The sequence below is a fragment of the Schistocerca americana genome, chromosome 1 (assembly GCF_021461395.2).
Source record: "Schistocerca americana isolate TAMUIC-IGC-003095 chromosome 1, iqSchAmer2.1, whole genome shotgun sequence".
NCBI lineage: Eukaryota > Metazoa > Arthropoda > Insecta > Orthoptera > Acrididae > Schistocerca > Schistocerca americana.
Window position 1 is genome coordinate 632,825,712 of NC_060119.1, and position 14,852 is coordinate 632,840,563.

Sequence of the window (14,852 nt, forward strand, 5' to 3'; positions counted from 1 at the left end):
GCGGTTGTTTTACTTGATACATGGAAGATTAATCAGTCAACGTGCACACTTCTCCCGTTTAGATTTATCTTTCACCCTCGGCGTCTTACACCTGATAAATGAACTACTCTTACATTTTTACTACAGTGTTAATTTTGTTAGTGATGAACGCTACCTTTCGGAGTTTTTTTCACCATTTGAGTTATCGCCAATAATGTCACGTTAAGGCGGTAAGAGGTTTAACTGTTACTGTCAAATCTTTGCTTCAGTCGCAACCGTAATTGTAATGTTTCTTGATATATGTAACACCTGCCACTCCATAAAAGATATAAGGCTCAGAACTGTGTCTGTATACTCCTCTTTATGTTGGTGTCCGTAGTCTTATCATTCATATCTCAGATTTAATCTGTACTTTCTTCATCCTTTAGATGAAAGGGACTGGACTAAAATACGGAAACACAGAGATAAATATATGCTTGAACATTAATGAAGATGCTAGCAAAACCTGAAGGTTGAGCTGTTCTGTTTGATCACGAACGGCGTATGGAAGTGTCAGACGTGATGAGGAACACCGTTTTGTGTAGCTGTGAAAGCGTTATGTCGGAGCTAAGTGAGTTCGAACGTGGGCAAATGTTGTTGCTCGTATGATGGGTGCTTCTGCAGTCAAAAATAGTTGAAATGGTTCTGAGCACTATGGGACTTAACTTCCGAGATCATCAGTCCCATAGATTTAGAACTACTTAAGCCTAACTAACCTAAGGACATCACACACACCCATGCCCGAGGCAGGATTCGAGCCTGGGACCGTAGAGCCGATTGGTTCCGGAGTGAAGCGCCAGGAACCGCTCGGCCACAGTGGCCGGCCACTTCTGCAATCAAGGTGTTCGATATATATGGCGTTTTCAGGAGACAACATATCGAAGATTTGTACATCATACAGAGGATGCGGAAAAACATCACCTGCTGAGTCACAATGTGGACGGGTGTATGTGACGGAAGGTGAGATGTTGAAATATGTGTGAATTCCTAAGGGACCAAACTGCTAAGGTCATCGGTTCCTAGACTTACACACTACTTAAAGTAACAGAATAACTTGAGCTAAGGACAACATATACACCCATGCCCGAGGAAGGGCTCCAACCTCCGATGGCTGGGGCCGCGAGATTCGTGACATGGCGCCTCTAACCGCGCGGTCACTCCTCGCGGTTTCGGGCTGTGATTGTAGAGAGTTGTGACGAAAAATAGGAAGACAATGGATGCGAAATCACTGCGGAACTTAATGTCGTACTCGCGAACCTATCACCACAGCTCAAAAACAACACAAAAGGAGCTCCGTGAGCTGGGCGTATCAGTGCAAGCTGTAAGTAGAAAACCACAAATCAGCGATGCAAATGCCCGTGAAAGGAAAACCTGAAGCCGATCCTGGACCCTGGAGCCCTGGAAGAAATTCTTTTTTGAAAGAATAGGCCGCAATTTGATCGCATATTTCTGTATTTTTCTCTTGTGCAATCTACACCGAAGAGCCAAAGAAACTGATACACCTACCTAATAACGTTTAGGACCCCCACTGGCATAGAGAAGCGTCGCAGCACAACCTGACATGGATTTTACTAATGTTTGAAGTACTATTGGAGGAAATTGACGCCATGAGTCCTGCAGCGCTGTCCAAAGATCCGAAAGAGTACGAGGGGGTGGAGATCTCTTCTGAACAGCACGTCGCACGGCATTCCTGATATGCTCAATAAAATCCATATCTGGGGCGTCTGATCGCCAGCGTGTTTAAAATCAGAAGAGCGTTCCTGGACCCGAATAAGAATTGATGCAAGTGATCAGACAGAATGCTTACACACGTGTTACCTGTCACAGTTGTATCTAGACATATCAGAGGTGCCATATCACTCCAACTGCGCACGCCCCACACCATTACAGAGCTTCCACCAGCTTGAACTGGTCCACGAACACGGTACATGGATACATGAGCCGTACACGCCCATCCGCTCGATACCATTTGATACGAGACTCGTCCGGCCAGGTAATAAGTTTCCAGTCATCAACAGTCCCATGTGTGTTTTGACGGGCCGAGGCGAGGTGTAAAGTTTTGTGTCGCGCAATCATCGGGAGTACACGAATTAGCCTTCGGTTCCGAAAGCCCATATCGATAATGATTCGTTGAATGGTTGGCACGCTGACACTTGTTGAAGACTTAGTACTGAAATCTGCAGCAATTTTCGGAAAGGTTGCACTTCTGTGACGTTAAACGATTCTCTTCTGGTCCGTTTCTTGCAGGATCTTTTTCCGACCGCAGCGATGCCAGATATTTGATGTTTTACCGGATTCCTGATATTCACGGTACACTCGTGAAAAGGCCGTCAGAGAAAACCGCCACTTCATTGCTACATCGGAGATGCTGCGTCCCATCGCTCGTGCGCCGACTACGACACCATGTTCAAACTCACTTAAATCTTCATAACCTGCCATTGTAGCAGGAGTAACCAATCTAACTACTTTGCCAGACACTTGTCTTATATAGGCGTGAGCCGTGCACGGCTCGTGTTCATGCAATTTATTCATTGTCATCTTCTGTTGCGGTACTTCCGCCTCGTTTTCATATTGCACTTACTGGCGTCACTAACTTCCTGCGTTACTTGCCCGTGAGCGGCAGCAGCAGTGCGTATCGATAACTGCCCTGTCGTACCATCTCTGGAGCGACCGATAGTATTTCCGGGTCGTCATGTGTCTGGCAGACAGTTCGGAATGGACCAGCAGTGCAGTTGGGACGCAGCAGCAGAGAAGTCGGGGACGGAGCGCCGGTGAGGCGCTGACAACCATTGCTCGCCGACACCATTGCTCGCGACACACCTGATCTGACCGACGGAGGAAGATTGGAGCGGGACGGCCGTCGGTTGGTCGTTCGGTTGGTCGTCTCGTCTGCCGACGTATATTTGGTCCTTTCACCGTTTCCGGGCCTAGGTAGTTGGTCGGTTGGCGTGGAGCAGAGAGCAAGTCTCCGTGGCGCGTGTCTTGATGGCGACGTTGGCGGGGTCCACGCGCGGTCGCAGAATGAGGGACTGTTCCCATTGCTATAAGGTCCGTGGCTCACCGATCCTGGACACGAAAGTTGAGTTTGACTTAATCTACCAGCAAGTCACGACTGTTAACATTGTGTCATTTGGATTTCGTTGTCGGCTGTTGGGACATTCCCGCGAGGAACAACGTGTGTTTTCAAGTTGGCAAGTTTTAGCCACTCTGCGGTGGCGTTTAACTGTATTTGGTTATTTTGAATTGAAGTGCACCAGCGGAATCTTCTGCCTTGTGGCCGTTAACGTTTCGGTTACATGCCCTGGCCGTTGATGTAAATTCAGGCAGTGTATTTTCCTCATCGAGTTTTCGCTGTCCAGCACACTGGGTAGTTTGACAGCTCAATGTATAATCGGTTTTCGGCGCCAATACCTTCTACGTCGTTCCATTGAACTCCCTGTTGTGTGCTGGTCAGGTGGAGAGGAAGTTGTCGGTGGATCCGTTGACTGTCTGTCGGTTGGGTTGTCGTCGGACCAAGAATGGTTGGGCCGACTGCCTGTCTCACCTAAGAATGCGTTAGTGTTTAAATTCCAGGCCGACCTTCGGAAAATTCTGAGCGCCGCTGAGTGTAGTGCCTTTTGTTATTTGTTCTTGTTGTTTGTATTTGTAGGGCTTCTAACTGATTTTTAAATTAAGGTTGTTTTGCCCTTAGGGCGTAAGATTGTTTGGGACTTCAACCTAACTTAAAGAACTGTTCTAAGGTAAGGCCTTTGGCCTTTTAAAAATTTATTTTGGTTTGAGTCTTAAGAGATGGGCCTTCAGCAGTTTTTTTAAATTAAATTTGTTTTCCTCTTAAGATGTGAGATTGTTTATACACATACACACACACACACACACACACACACACACACACACACACACACACACACACACAGAGAGAGAGAGAGAGAGAGAGAGAGAGAGAGAGAGAGAGAGAGAGAGACAGACAGACAGAGACAGAGAGAGACAGACAGACAGAGACAGAGAGAGAGAGACAGACAGAGACAGAGAGAGACAGATACACACGCACTCCCACTCACCCAGAAGCAAGGACACACATGAAAGACTTGCTCTGCACCGTCTTAGGCAACGCTCCGTTGCGGCTGCCGGTGAAGGCGAACTGTTGCCACGTCAGTATTCGTCAGAGTGAAGCAAAAAATTTATCATATTCTCCAAGATCAGCTTTAGAATAAAGCAATGCGCAGAAACAACACTGAATACAGTGAACAGTACACTGAGTGCTGAAAATCATGGGAAAAAGAAGACGTCCTGACTAGCAGGCTCATCATAAATTTTGTGCACTTGTAGCATGTATCTTAGAGAAATACAAATTAGTTTCTACCTCTGTAGAAAAACTGTCTTCCTCGTAATCTCGCAACGTATCTGCAGTGTATAACCACCCCCTTTCCTGGCCACCCCTTTCAGTACGTTAAACTAGGGATCAGCGGGACAAGAGCAGCAGGGCAACCATTGGGTGACATATGAGCTGTGGTTGGCGCTCTGTTGCTGTGTTAATGCGCTCACGAAACCTTCGATATGTTCTAGTTCTGTTGGCAAGCTGCCTTCAAGCTCGGAATAAGTAGCACGACATCTTAGCCTTCATGTTATAGGACTCTGTTATCGAAAAAAATATTATGTCGTTTGAGTCCTTCACAGTGGCATGATTCAGCAAAATCCTGTACATATTGTGAAAGTGAATTAACTTCCAAATTCGCAATAGAGTTTCTTTCAATTTAATATAGGTTATTCCACTACCTTTGATTTTAAATGTTTGATTGTACTCCACATTATGTACAAGTTCCTCAGCTGTGGTTGCCTGAGGTTATTATGCAGGTTCGCCCTTATAGAGAAGACAACAGCAACCAAGCACATTTTACAATGCTGTTTATTTAATTAAATAGCGCCGTTGCCAGTTTCGAACAGAAATTTCATCTTCAGACTGCTAGTTCACGTTACGACACGTTTTACAATAGCTAATGTAAAATGTATCGTAATGTGAACTAGCCGTCGGAAGATGAACCTTCTGGTTGGAAATCAGTAACGGCGCTACTGAAATAATTAAAAAGCTTTGTAAAATGTGTACACAGCCACGGGCTTAGATTGACAGTATAATATAAGTTTATTTGCAGTCAGTATAATCTGCTCGGATTCCAAACAGCGTCACTTCGAATGAAACATTCGAGCTTTCACTAGATGTCTCGGTCACTGCCATCAGGGCTGACAAGATGTTCTTCTTATGTAAATGCAATGGCAGCATCTGGACCTTGGACAGAATGCCTGAATGAAGGATGCACAGAAGGCAAGTTGGGGGGGCGTCGGATGCCGCAAACAGACGCGCATTTGAATGTTAACAGTTTTCATCACACTGTACACAAGAAGGTGGTCCTGAACACTTAAGGACACAGGGCGTAGCTTGAGCCAAGTTATGAAATTTATTCCTGATTAGGTGACCCTCACGCAACGTAACTAGTTGGATCATTAATAATTATTTATCATACAGCTGAATCATCATTTTCATCGAGTTACATAATGATATTACTGCTGATACTGACCACCTGGAATCTGAATTTCAGCTTTTGAAGCGCACGTTCAAGAAAAATGGTTACAGCAACGGAGCAATTCGAACAGCTTTCATATTGGACTGTTGAAAGACTGCTCGTAGGTTAATGTATGAGATTAAGCCATATGATTTGCTTCCATAAAGTGGAGCAACGGCTACCAATGTAGGACGCTTGCTGAAAAGAAATAGAATGACTAAAAGACCTCTGTTCTGGCCCCGATCCAAGATAACTGACATATTACACCCCGTTAAAGACAACGTTGGCCTTCGAAATCCTGACGTGTCTAGTGTCCCATGTGAATGTGGTAGCATTTAAAGACATCGAACTGTTCGCACTCTTGTTAAACGTTGTATAGAGCACTCACGACATATTGAACAAAGAGAACTTGAGAAGTCGGCTGTGGCAGAAAACTGCCTGGAGAATGGGCATAAAATACAATTTCAGAAATGCGAGAGTTTTGTTATAAAACAAGCAGCTAAAATTACAATAAACAGCAATAAATTTAACGGAGATCATGAGTACACGTTGAGAAGGGCATGGGGGCGGTCTTTAGAGCCAGATGCTTGACACTTACAGGGAGGCGGACGTGGAAGTTTCAGACGTGGAACAGGCCCTCTCGCACAGCACGACGTGACTCGGATCCTCACGGAGCCCCACGAGAAATAAAGATCCCATAGCGAACTTGTGATGTTACACCAGTAGTCTTGCTCGACATATGTTGCGAACGCTTAGGTCTGTCTGGTGCCTCCCGAAATCAGTATGCCAATGAAAATGTACTCACTAAAACTCTTAACTCTGCCACTTGTTATCGACAGCTAGCATGTATTTAAATGCATAGTTACAAATTAGTAAACTGATCTGAAAGACTAGCACGGTTCACGCTGGTGATGGCCGCTGGGACTCATATGACGTGTAGTGACAGGTGCTTTTATGCACAACACAGGGCCCATACATTTTCTTCGCTCCAGCCACGCTGCGAGACGGAGTTGCTCTGAGCCACACAAGAGGCTATTATGGCGTGCTACTGTCTCCCATGCGGAAGGTGGATTTCCCTCGCATTCTTCTTTTCGTATGCTCACAACACTAGCCGAAACTGGAAATGAAAAAAATATATTCAAATGAAAATACACTGTGAGTCAATACCTGATGATGCTGATTCCAATCTGTGCTACATGAATGCATGAAACTTTCTAAGAGGCGTAAAAGAGACCTGAGACTTAAATTTCTGTTACTTCTGAATGCGCATCTGGACTTCTATTTCGCCCGAAAACAGCCCAGTATCCGCCATGTTGCCGACTGGGCTATTTTAGTGCAAAATACACACATCAAAAACAGTTCTTCATCAACTCAGTTCCGAGAGTTCCGGAACCTGTACAGAAAATTGGAATAGAGATCAACCCTAACATCATTTCCGCCTTTTATATTGCTCATGTAAACCACACAGTGCACGTTGTACAACCATACAGCGAGACATTCAGAGGTGGTGGTCCAGATTGCTGTACACACCGGTATCTCTAATACCCGGCAGCACATCCTCTTGCACTGATGCCTGCCTGTATTCGTCGTAGCATACTATCCACAAGTTCGTCAACGCACTGTTAGTTCAGATTGTCCCACTCCTCAACGGCGATTCGGCGTAGATCCCTCAGAGTGTTTGGTGGGTCACGTCGTCCATAAACAGCACTTTTCAATCTATCCCAGGCATGTTCGATAGGGTTCATGTCAGGAGAACTGGCCACCTTACTCGAGCGATGTCGTTATCGTGAAGGAAATCATTGGCTCTGAGCACTATGGGACTTAACTTCTGAGGTCATGAGTCCCTTAGAACTACTTAAACCTAACTAACCTAAGTACATCACACACACCCATGCCAGAGGCAAGATTCGAACCTGCGACCGTAGCGATCGCGCGGTTTCAGACTGTAGCGCCTAGAACCGCTCGGCCACCCCGGCCGGCAAGGTTGCCATTCACAAGGTGTCCACGACTGGGGCGCGAATTGTCGTCCATGAAGACTAATACCTCGCAAATATGAAGGCGATACGGTTACACTATCGGTCGGAGGATGGCATTTACGTATCGTATAGCCGTTACGGCGCCCTCCATGACCAACAGCGGCGTACGTCGGTCCCACACAGTGCCACCCCAAAACATCATCGAATCTCCACCCGTCGGCCGGAGTGGCCGAGCGGTTCTAGATGCTACAGTCTGGAACCGCGCGACCGCTACGGTCGCAGGTTCGAATCCTGCCTGGATCTGTGTGATGTCCTTGGGTTAGTTAAGTTTAAGTAGTTTTAAGTTCTAGGGGACAGATGACTTCAGAAGTTAAGTCTCATAATGCTCAGAGCCATTTCAATCATTTTTGAACCTCCACCTGGCTGCACTCGCAGAACAGTATGTCTAAGGCGTTCATCCGGGCCGCGTTGGCTGGTTGAAGGCATATGCGTCACTCAGCGATGAAGAGAACCTGACGAGAATCGTGAGCGGTCCATTCGGCTTGTCGTTGGGCTCATCGGTACCGCGCTGTATGGTGTCGTGGTTGCAAATATGGACCGCGACATGGGCGTCGGTGGTGACTTTGTGCATCATGCAGCCTATTGCACACAGTTTGACTCGTAACACGACGTCCTGCGGCTGCACGAAAAGCATTATTCAAAGTGGTACATTACTGTCAGGATTCCTCAGAGCCATAATCCGTAGGTAGCGGTCATCCACTGCATCAGTAGCGATTTGGCGGCCTGAGCGAGGCATGTCATCGACAGTTCCTGTCTCTCCGTATCTCCTCCATGTCCGAACAACATCGTTTTGGTTCACTCCGAGACGCCTGGACACTTTCCTTATTGAGAGCCCTTCCTGGCACAAAGTAACAATGCGGGCGCGATCGAACCTCGGTATTGGCCGTCTAGGCATGGTTGATCTACAGACAACACGAGACGTGTTCCTCCTTCCTGGTGGAATGACTGGAACTGATCGGCTGTTGGACCCTCTCCATCTAATAGGCGCTGCTCATGCATGGTTGTTTACATCTGTGGGCGGGTTTAGTGACATCTCTGAACAGTCAAAGGGACTGTGTCTGTGTTACAATATCCACAGTCAACGTCTATCTTCAGGAGATCTGGGAACCGGGGTGATAAATTTTTTTTATGCGTGTAGAAGTAAAAATGCCCGTGTGCCACATCTATAAGGGTAAAAAATCGGAATAACAGTAAGCGGAGTAGAAAGGCACCTGGAACACGCAATTCACTGTCGATATTGTAGCTGTATACTGACTGAAGTTTCCAATATGTGTTATGCCAACAGAAGACGGCTGAAAGCCCGAAACGCATATTAGCATAAATGAAAATGTATAAAAGCTGACTGGTTGCTATATTTATTAAAATAATAAGCCGCAGTCTCAGAGCTCAACAGCCAGTAGAACAGATAAATTATTTCTGAGAGGTAGCAAGTCGAAATTTGTGTCCTCACTTTTTTTCAGTGCAGCTGATACTAGTTAGTACAAAAACTGGAAACTTTCTGGACTCAGGCTGTAGAATTCATGGAATTTGTGTTCGTGTTGAGAAAGCTCTCGTGGAAACAAAGCAGAACTATGCTTGATATTTATAGCATTGTACGGGTGCACTCAATACTTTCTCTCCTTTTCAACTTGGCTGAGCTTTAAATGATTTTAAGTAGTAATAACTTCATCATCAAAATAGAACTCATCTACATCTACATCTACATGGTTATCCAGCAATTCACACTTAAGTGCCTGACAAAGGATTCATCGAACCATTTTCATACTACTTCTCTACCATTCCACTCTCGAATGGCACGTGGGAAAAAGGAACTCCTAGATCTTTCCGTTCGAGCTCTGATTTCTCTTATTTTATTATAATGGTCATTTTTCCCTACGTAGGCGGGTGTCAACAAAATAATTACGCATTCGGGAGAGAAAGTTGGTGATTGAAATTTCGTAAATAGATCACGCCGCAAAGAAAACCGCCTTTGTATCAGTGACTGCCACCCCAACAAGCGTATCATATCAGTGACACTCTCACCCCTATTGCGCGATAACACGAAATGAGCTGCCCTTCTTTGGACTTTTTCGGTGTCCTCCGTCAATCCTACCTAGTAAGAATCCCACACCGCATACCAATATTCCAGCAGAGGACGGACAAGTGTAATGTAGGCTGTCTCTATAGTGGGTTTGTCGCATCTTCTAAGTGTTCTGCCTACAAAGCGCAGTCTTTCTTTCACCTTCCCCACAATATTATCTATGTAGTCTATCCAATTTAAGTTGCTCGTAATTGTAATTCCTAGGTATTTAGTCGAATTGACAGCCCTTAGATTTATGCTATTTATCGTATACCCAAAATTTATCGGATTCCTTTTTTCACCCATGCGAATGAACTCGCACTTTTCTTTCTTTTGTGCGAATTGCAACTTTTCGCACCATACACAAATTCTCTCAAGATCATTTAGTAATTGGAATTGATCGTCTGATGATTTTACTAGATCGTAAATTACAGCGTCATCTGCAAACAATCTAAGGGGGCTGCTCAGATTATCACCTAGATCATTTATGTAAATCAGGAACAGCAGAGGGCCCATGACACTACCTTACGGAACGCCAGATATCACTTCTGTTCTACTCGATGATTTACCGTCTATCACTACGAACTGTGACCTGTCTGAAAGGAAATCACGAATCCATTCACACAACTGAGACGATACTCCATATGCACGTAATTTGAATAATAGTCGCTTGTGAGAAACGGTTTCAAAAGCCTTCTGGAAATCTAGGAATATGGAATGGATCTGGGATCCCTTGTCGACAGCACTCATTACTTCATGGGAATAAAGAGCTAGCTGTGTTGCACAAGAACGATATTTTCTGAATCCATGTTGGTTACGTATCAATAAGTCATTTTCTTCAAGGTGATTCGTAATGTTTGAGTACAGTATATGCTCCAAAATCCTACTGCAAATTGAGGTCAGTGATATGGGTCTTTAATTCAGTGGGTTACTCCTATTTCCTTTCTTGAATATTGGTGTGAACTGTGCTACTTTCCAGTCTTTAGAAACAGACCTTTCAGCAAGTGAGTGGTTGAATATGATTGCTAAAAAAGACGCTATTGTGTCTGCATACTCTGAGAGGAACCTGATTGTTATACTATCTGGAGCGGAAGACTTGCCTTTTTTAAGTGATTTTAGTTGTTTTGCAGCACCTTAGATATCTACTTTTATGTCACTGATGCTAACAGCTGTTCTGCTTTCGAATTCTTGAATATTAACTTCCTCTTCATTCGTCAAGGAATAACGGAAAACTGTATTTAGTAACTTCGCTTTGGTGGCACCATCATCGGTAACATTTCCATCGCTATCGCGCAGTGACGGTATTGACTGTTTTTTGCCACTGGTGTACTTTACATACGACCAGAATCTCTTTGGGTTTTCTTCCGTATTTTGAGACAATATTTCATTGTGGAAACTATTAAAAGCATCTCGCATTGATGTCCGCACTAAATTTCGAGCTTCCCCAGTCTTGGAGATTTTGCGTTCTTCTGAATTTGGCATGGTTTTTTCGTTGCTTCTCCAACAGTGTTTTAACGTGTTTTGCGTACCATGGTGGATTAGTCCCGTCTCTTATTTACTTATGCAGTATGAATCTATCTATTGCTGTCGATACTGTATCTTTAAATTAGAGCTATATCTGGTCTACACTTACGTAATTAGAAGGAATGGAAACTCTCTCTTAGGAAGGCCTCAAGCGAATTTGTGTTCACTAATCATTGTAACTGAGCCAGAAATGTGATTTGCTCTATCTCGTTGCTCATCATATCCCTGCAATGACAAAACGTGTGTCGCAAGGATAAGCGTCGCATCGCGTGAACTTTATTGCAGCGCGTCATATGACGTGTCATATCCTGTCAGTGTGAGCCGCGGTCTAAACCTTTTCTGGCGAGGGGAAATGCATGAACGGATTTATTTGAGTTACTTTTCGCCATCTACTGAAGCTTAGAGACTAGTTCCCGTTTAAAAACGATTTCAATTTTACGTGTTCTTTATAGGCTTGTTATCTGCAGCGTAAATAAATTATTGTACCAGCACTTAATTTATCGAGTAAGCTCGGCGACAGAAGGAATACCTGTGAAATTGAATAGTACAAATATGGTAGCGGAACAACTTACCTCGGTAGACTCTAGCTGGCAGGTAAATTCGGCAAAGAAGACTCGAAATGACCCTCGCAATTAATGAATAACTGCTTAAACATATATTTCAACTACACCTCCTCGTGAAAGTTTTGCAGTTTCTTTAAGATCTCATTCACAGAAAAATTCTAAGCAGCATTGTGAAATGAACCGTGGAAAAATCAAAGTCCAGCAGATGCACTAAGTGGCCATTTGGAGTCCTAAAATCAGTCAGCCAAAGGTAAGAAACTCTTGTCATGGAGACACAGTGTCTCACTCTTTCCAACCTAGAAACCGTGTTCCTCTTTTGTTTTGACACCAAGCCCAGTTTACTATGCCTTACCCCGACCACCTGTTTTAGCTTCCTGACTCTATTACCTCTGCCGCTCTCTCTTAGTGTTGTGTTCTGCATTAAAATTTTATACAACATTTGAAAGAAATAGCCAATCTTAATTACAACAGTTTTATAATAATTTGGTTTAACCGCTGAAAAAAATGACAGCACATATTATGTATTTAAAATTAATATAAACTCATAAATTATTATCTTTACGTGAATGTTTGTTTCTAATCTAACAAGGACTCCACATGATAACAGATGTGGTATGTGAAGTTAAGAAGTCAAACACCAGTCGCCCTGAGCAGTTTGATGCAACTCTCAAAAATTATCGAGTAAATCGATTCCAAGTTTTCCGAGCATCTTTACTAATCTAAAACAAGCTCGAGTTTTCAGCTGATCTTGCAGCTCTGAGGCAGAATATTCTCCTGCCTTAAGGGGAGCTTGGGTTCGATTCCTGGTCGATCCATATTTTTAAACAAGGATGAGTATTCTTCGAGCCATTACTTCAGCTAAAAATATATAAAAATGAAAAAAAATTGTAATGTTTTTATAATTCAAATAATCTTTATTAACGAAGTTTTCTAAAAATCGGAGATTAATAAATTATATCTACAAATGACATGACTTTCAGGTGTGATGTGTGACTAAAAACAGGAAGACATACATTTTCATAAAAGTTACCATTAAATATGTTTTCACCAACATGTATTCAATGAACTTTACATTTAAATAACATAGATATCCGAAATAAACGGGAAAAATATGTAAAAAGTAATGACCAAAACGGGACTCGAACCATCGATCCAGTGAGCATTGGAGCGCTACCGAATTTGTTTCCATCTGATTGTACACTCCGGGAAATTGAAATAAGAACACCGAGAATTCATTGTCCCAGGAAGGGGAAACTTTATTGACACATTCCTGGGGTCAGATACATCACATGATCACTTTGACAGAACCACAGGCACATAGACACAGGCAACAGAGCATGCACAATGTCGGCACTAGTACAGTGTATATCCACCTTTCGCAGCAATGCAGGCTGCTATTCTCCCATGGAGACGATCGTAGAGATGCTGGATGTAGTCCTGTGGAACGGCTTGCCATGCCATTTCCACCTGGCGCCTCAGTTGGACCAGCGTTCGTGCTGGGAGTGCAGACCGCGTGAGACGACGCTTCATCCAGTCCCAAACATGCTCAATGGGGGACAGATCCGGAGATCTTGCTGGCCAGGGTAGTTGACTTACACCTTCTAGAGCACGTTGGGTGGCACGGGATACATGCGGACGTGCATTGTCCTGTTGGAACAGCAAGTTCCCTTGCCGGTCTAGGAATGGTAGAACGATGGGTTCGATGACGGTTTGGATGTACCGTGCACTATTCAGTGTCCCCTCGACGATCACCAGTGGTGTACGGCCAGTGTAGGAGATCACTCCCCACACCATGATGCCGGGTGTTGGCCCTGTGTGCCTCGGTCGTATGCAGTCCTGATTGTGGCGCTCACCTGCACGGCGCCAAACACGCATACGACCATCATTGGCACCAAGGCAGAAGCGACTCTCATCGCTGAAGACGACACGTCTCCATTCGTCCCTCCATTCACGCCTGTCGCGACACCACTGGAGGCGGGCTGCACGATGTTGGGGCGTGAGCGGAAGACGGCCTAACGGTGTGCGGGACCGTAGCCCAGCTTCATGGAGACGGTTGCGAATGGTCCTCGCCGATACCCCAGGAGCAACCGTGTCCCTAATTTGCTGGGAAGTGGCGGTGCGGTCCCCTACGGCACTGCGTAGGATCCTACGGTCTTGGCGTGCATCCGTGCGTCGCTGCGGTCCGGTCCCAGGTCGACGGGCACGTGCACCTTCCGCCGACCACTGGCGACAACATCGATGTACTGTGGAGACCTCACGCCCCACGTGTTGAGCAATTCGGCGGTACGTCCACCCGGCCTCCCGCATGCCCACTATACGCCCTCGCTCAAACGCCGTCAACTGCACATACCGTTCACGTCCACGCTGTCGCGGCATGCTACCAGTGTTAAAGACTGCGATGGAGCTCCGTATGCCACGGCAAACTGGCTGACACTGACGGCGGCGGTGCACAAATGCTGCGCAGCTTGCGCCATTGTCCGCTGTGCCGTGCGTGTGATCATTGCTTGTACAGCCCTCTCGCAGTGTCCGGAGCAAGCATGGTGGGTCTGACACACCGGTGTCAATGTGCTCTTTTTTCCATTTCCAGGAGTGTATTTTACGCTTCATGGAAATGCTCGTAGGATATGCGAATGCTCGTAAGATATGTGCCTTTGTTTAAAATTATACAACTGTTCGGTATCAAAGACCACACATGTGTAAAGACAAGCGTTCTACCGCAAAGCCACGCGACCATAAAAAAAAACTGAGCTTGATTTAGGTCATTAAAGACCCTCGGAAAATTTCAAAATGTATTTTCTCAATAATTTGTAAGGGTTGCATGGATGTGCTTTGGGAGATTCGTATTTGAGGTCTGAACTTCACGAAAGATAAATATTAAATTATAATTAAAAGACCCGATCGATTCGAGTGTGATCTGGTAATAAATGACATTTTCTTTATGTTAATTAATGTACCGAAATTTATAAAACAATGTAGTTTAACTTTGGACGCTATGGTGTGTGCATTAAATGTTTGTGTGAATTGTTGGGTACCCTGCCTCAAGTCATGCTTTGCAAAGAAGACCCGGTGCCGCGGGTAAGCAAAATGTGTCGGTCGA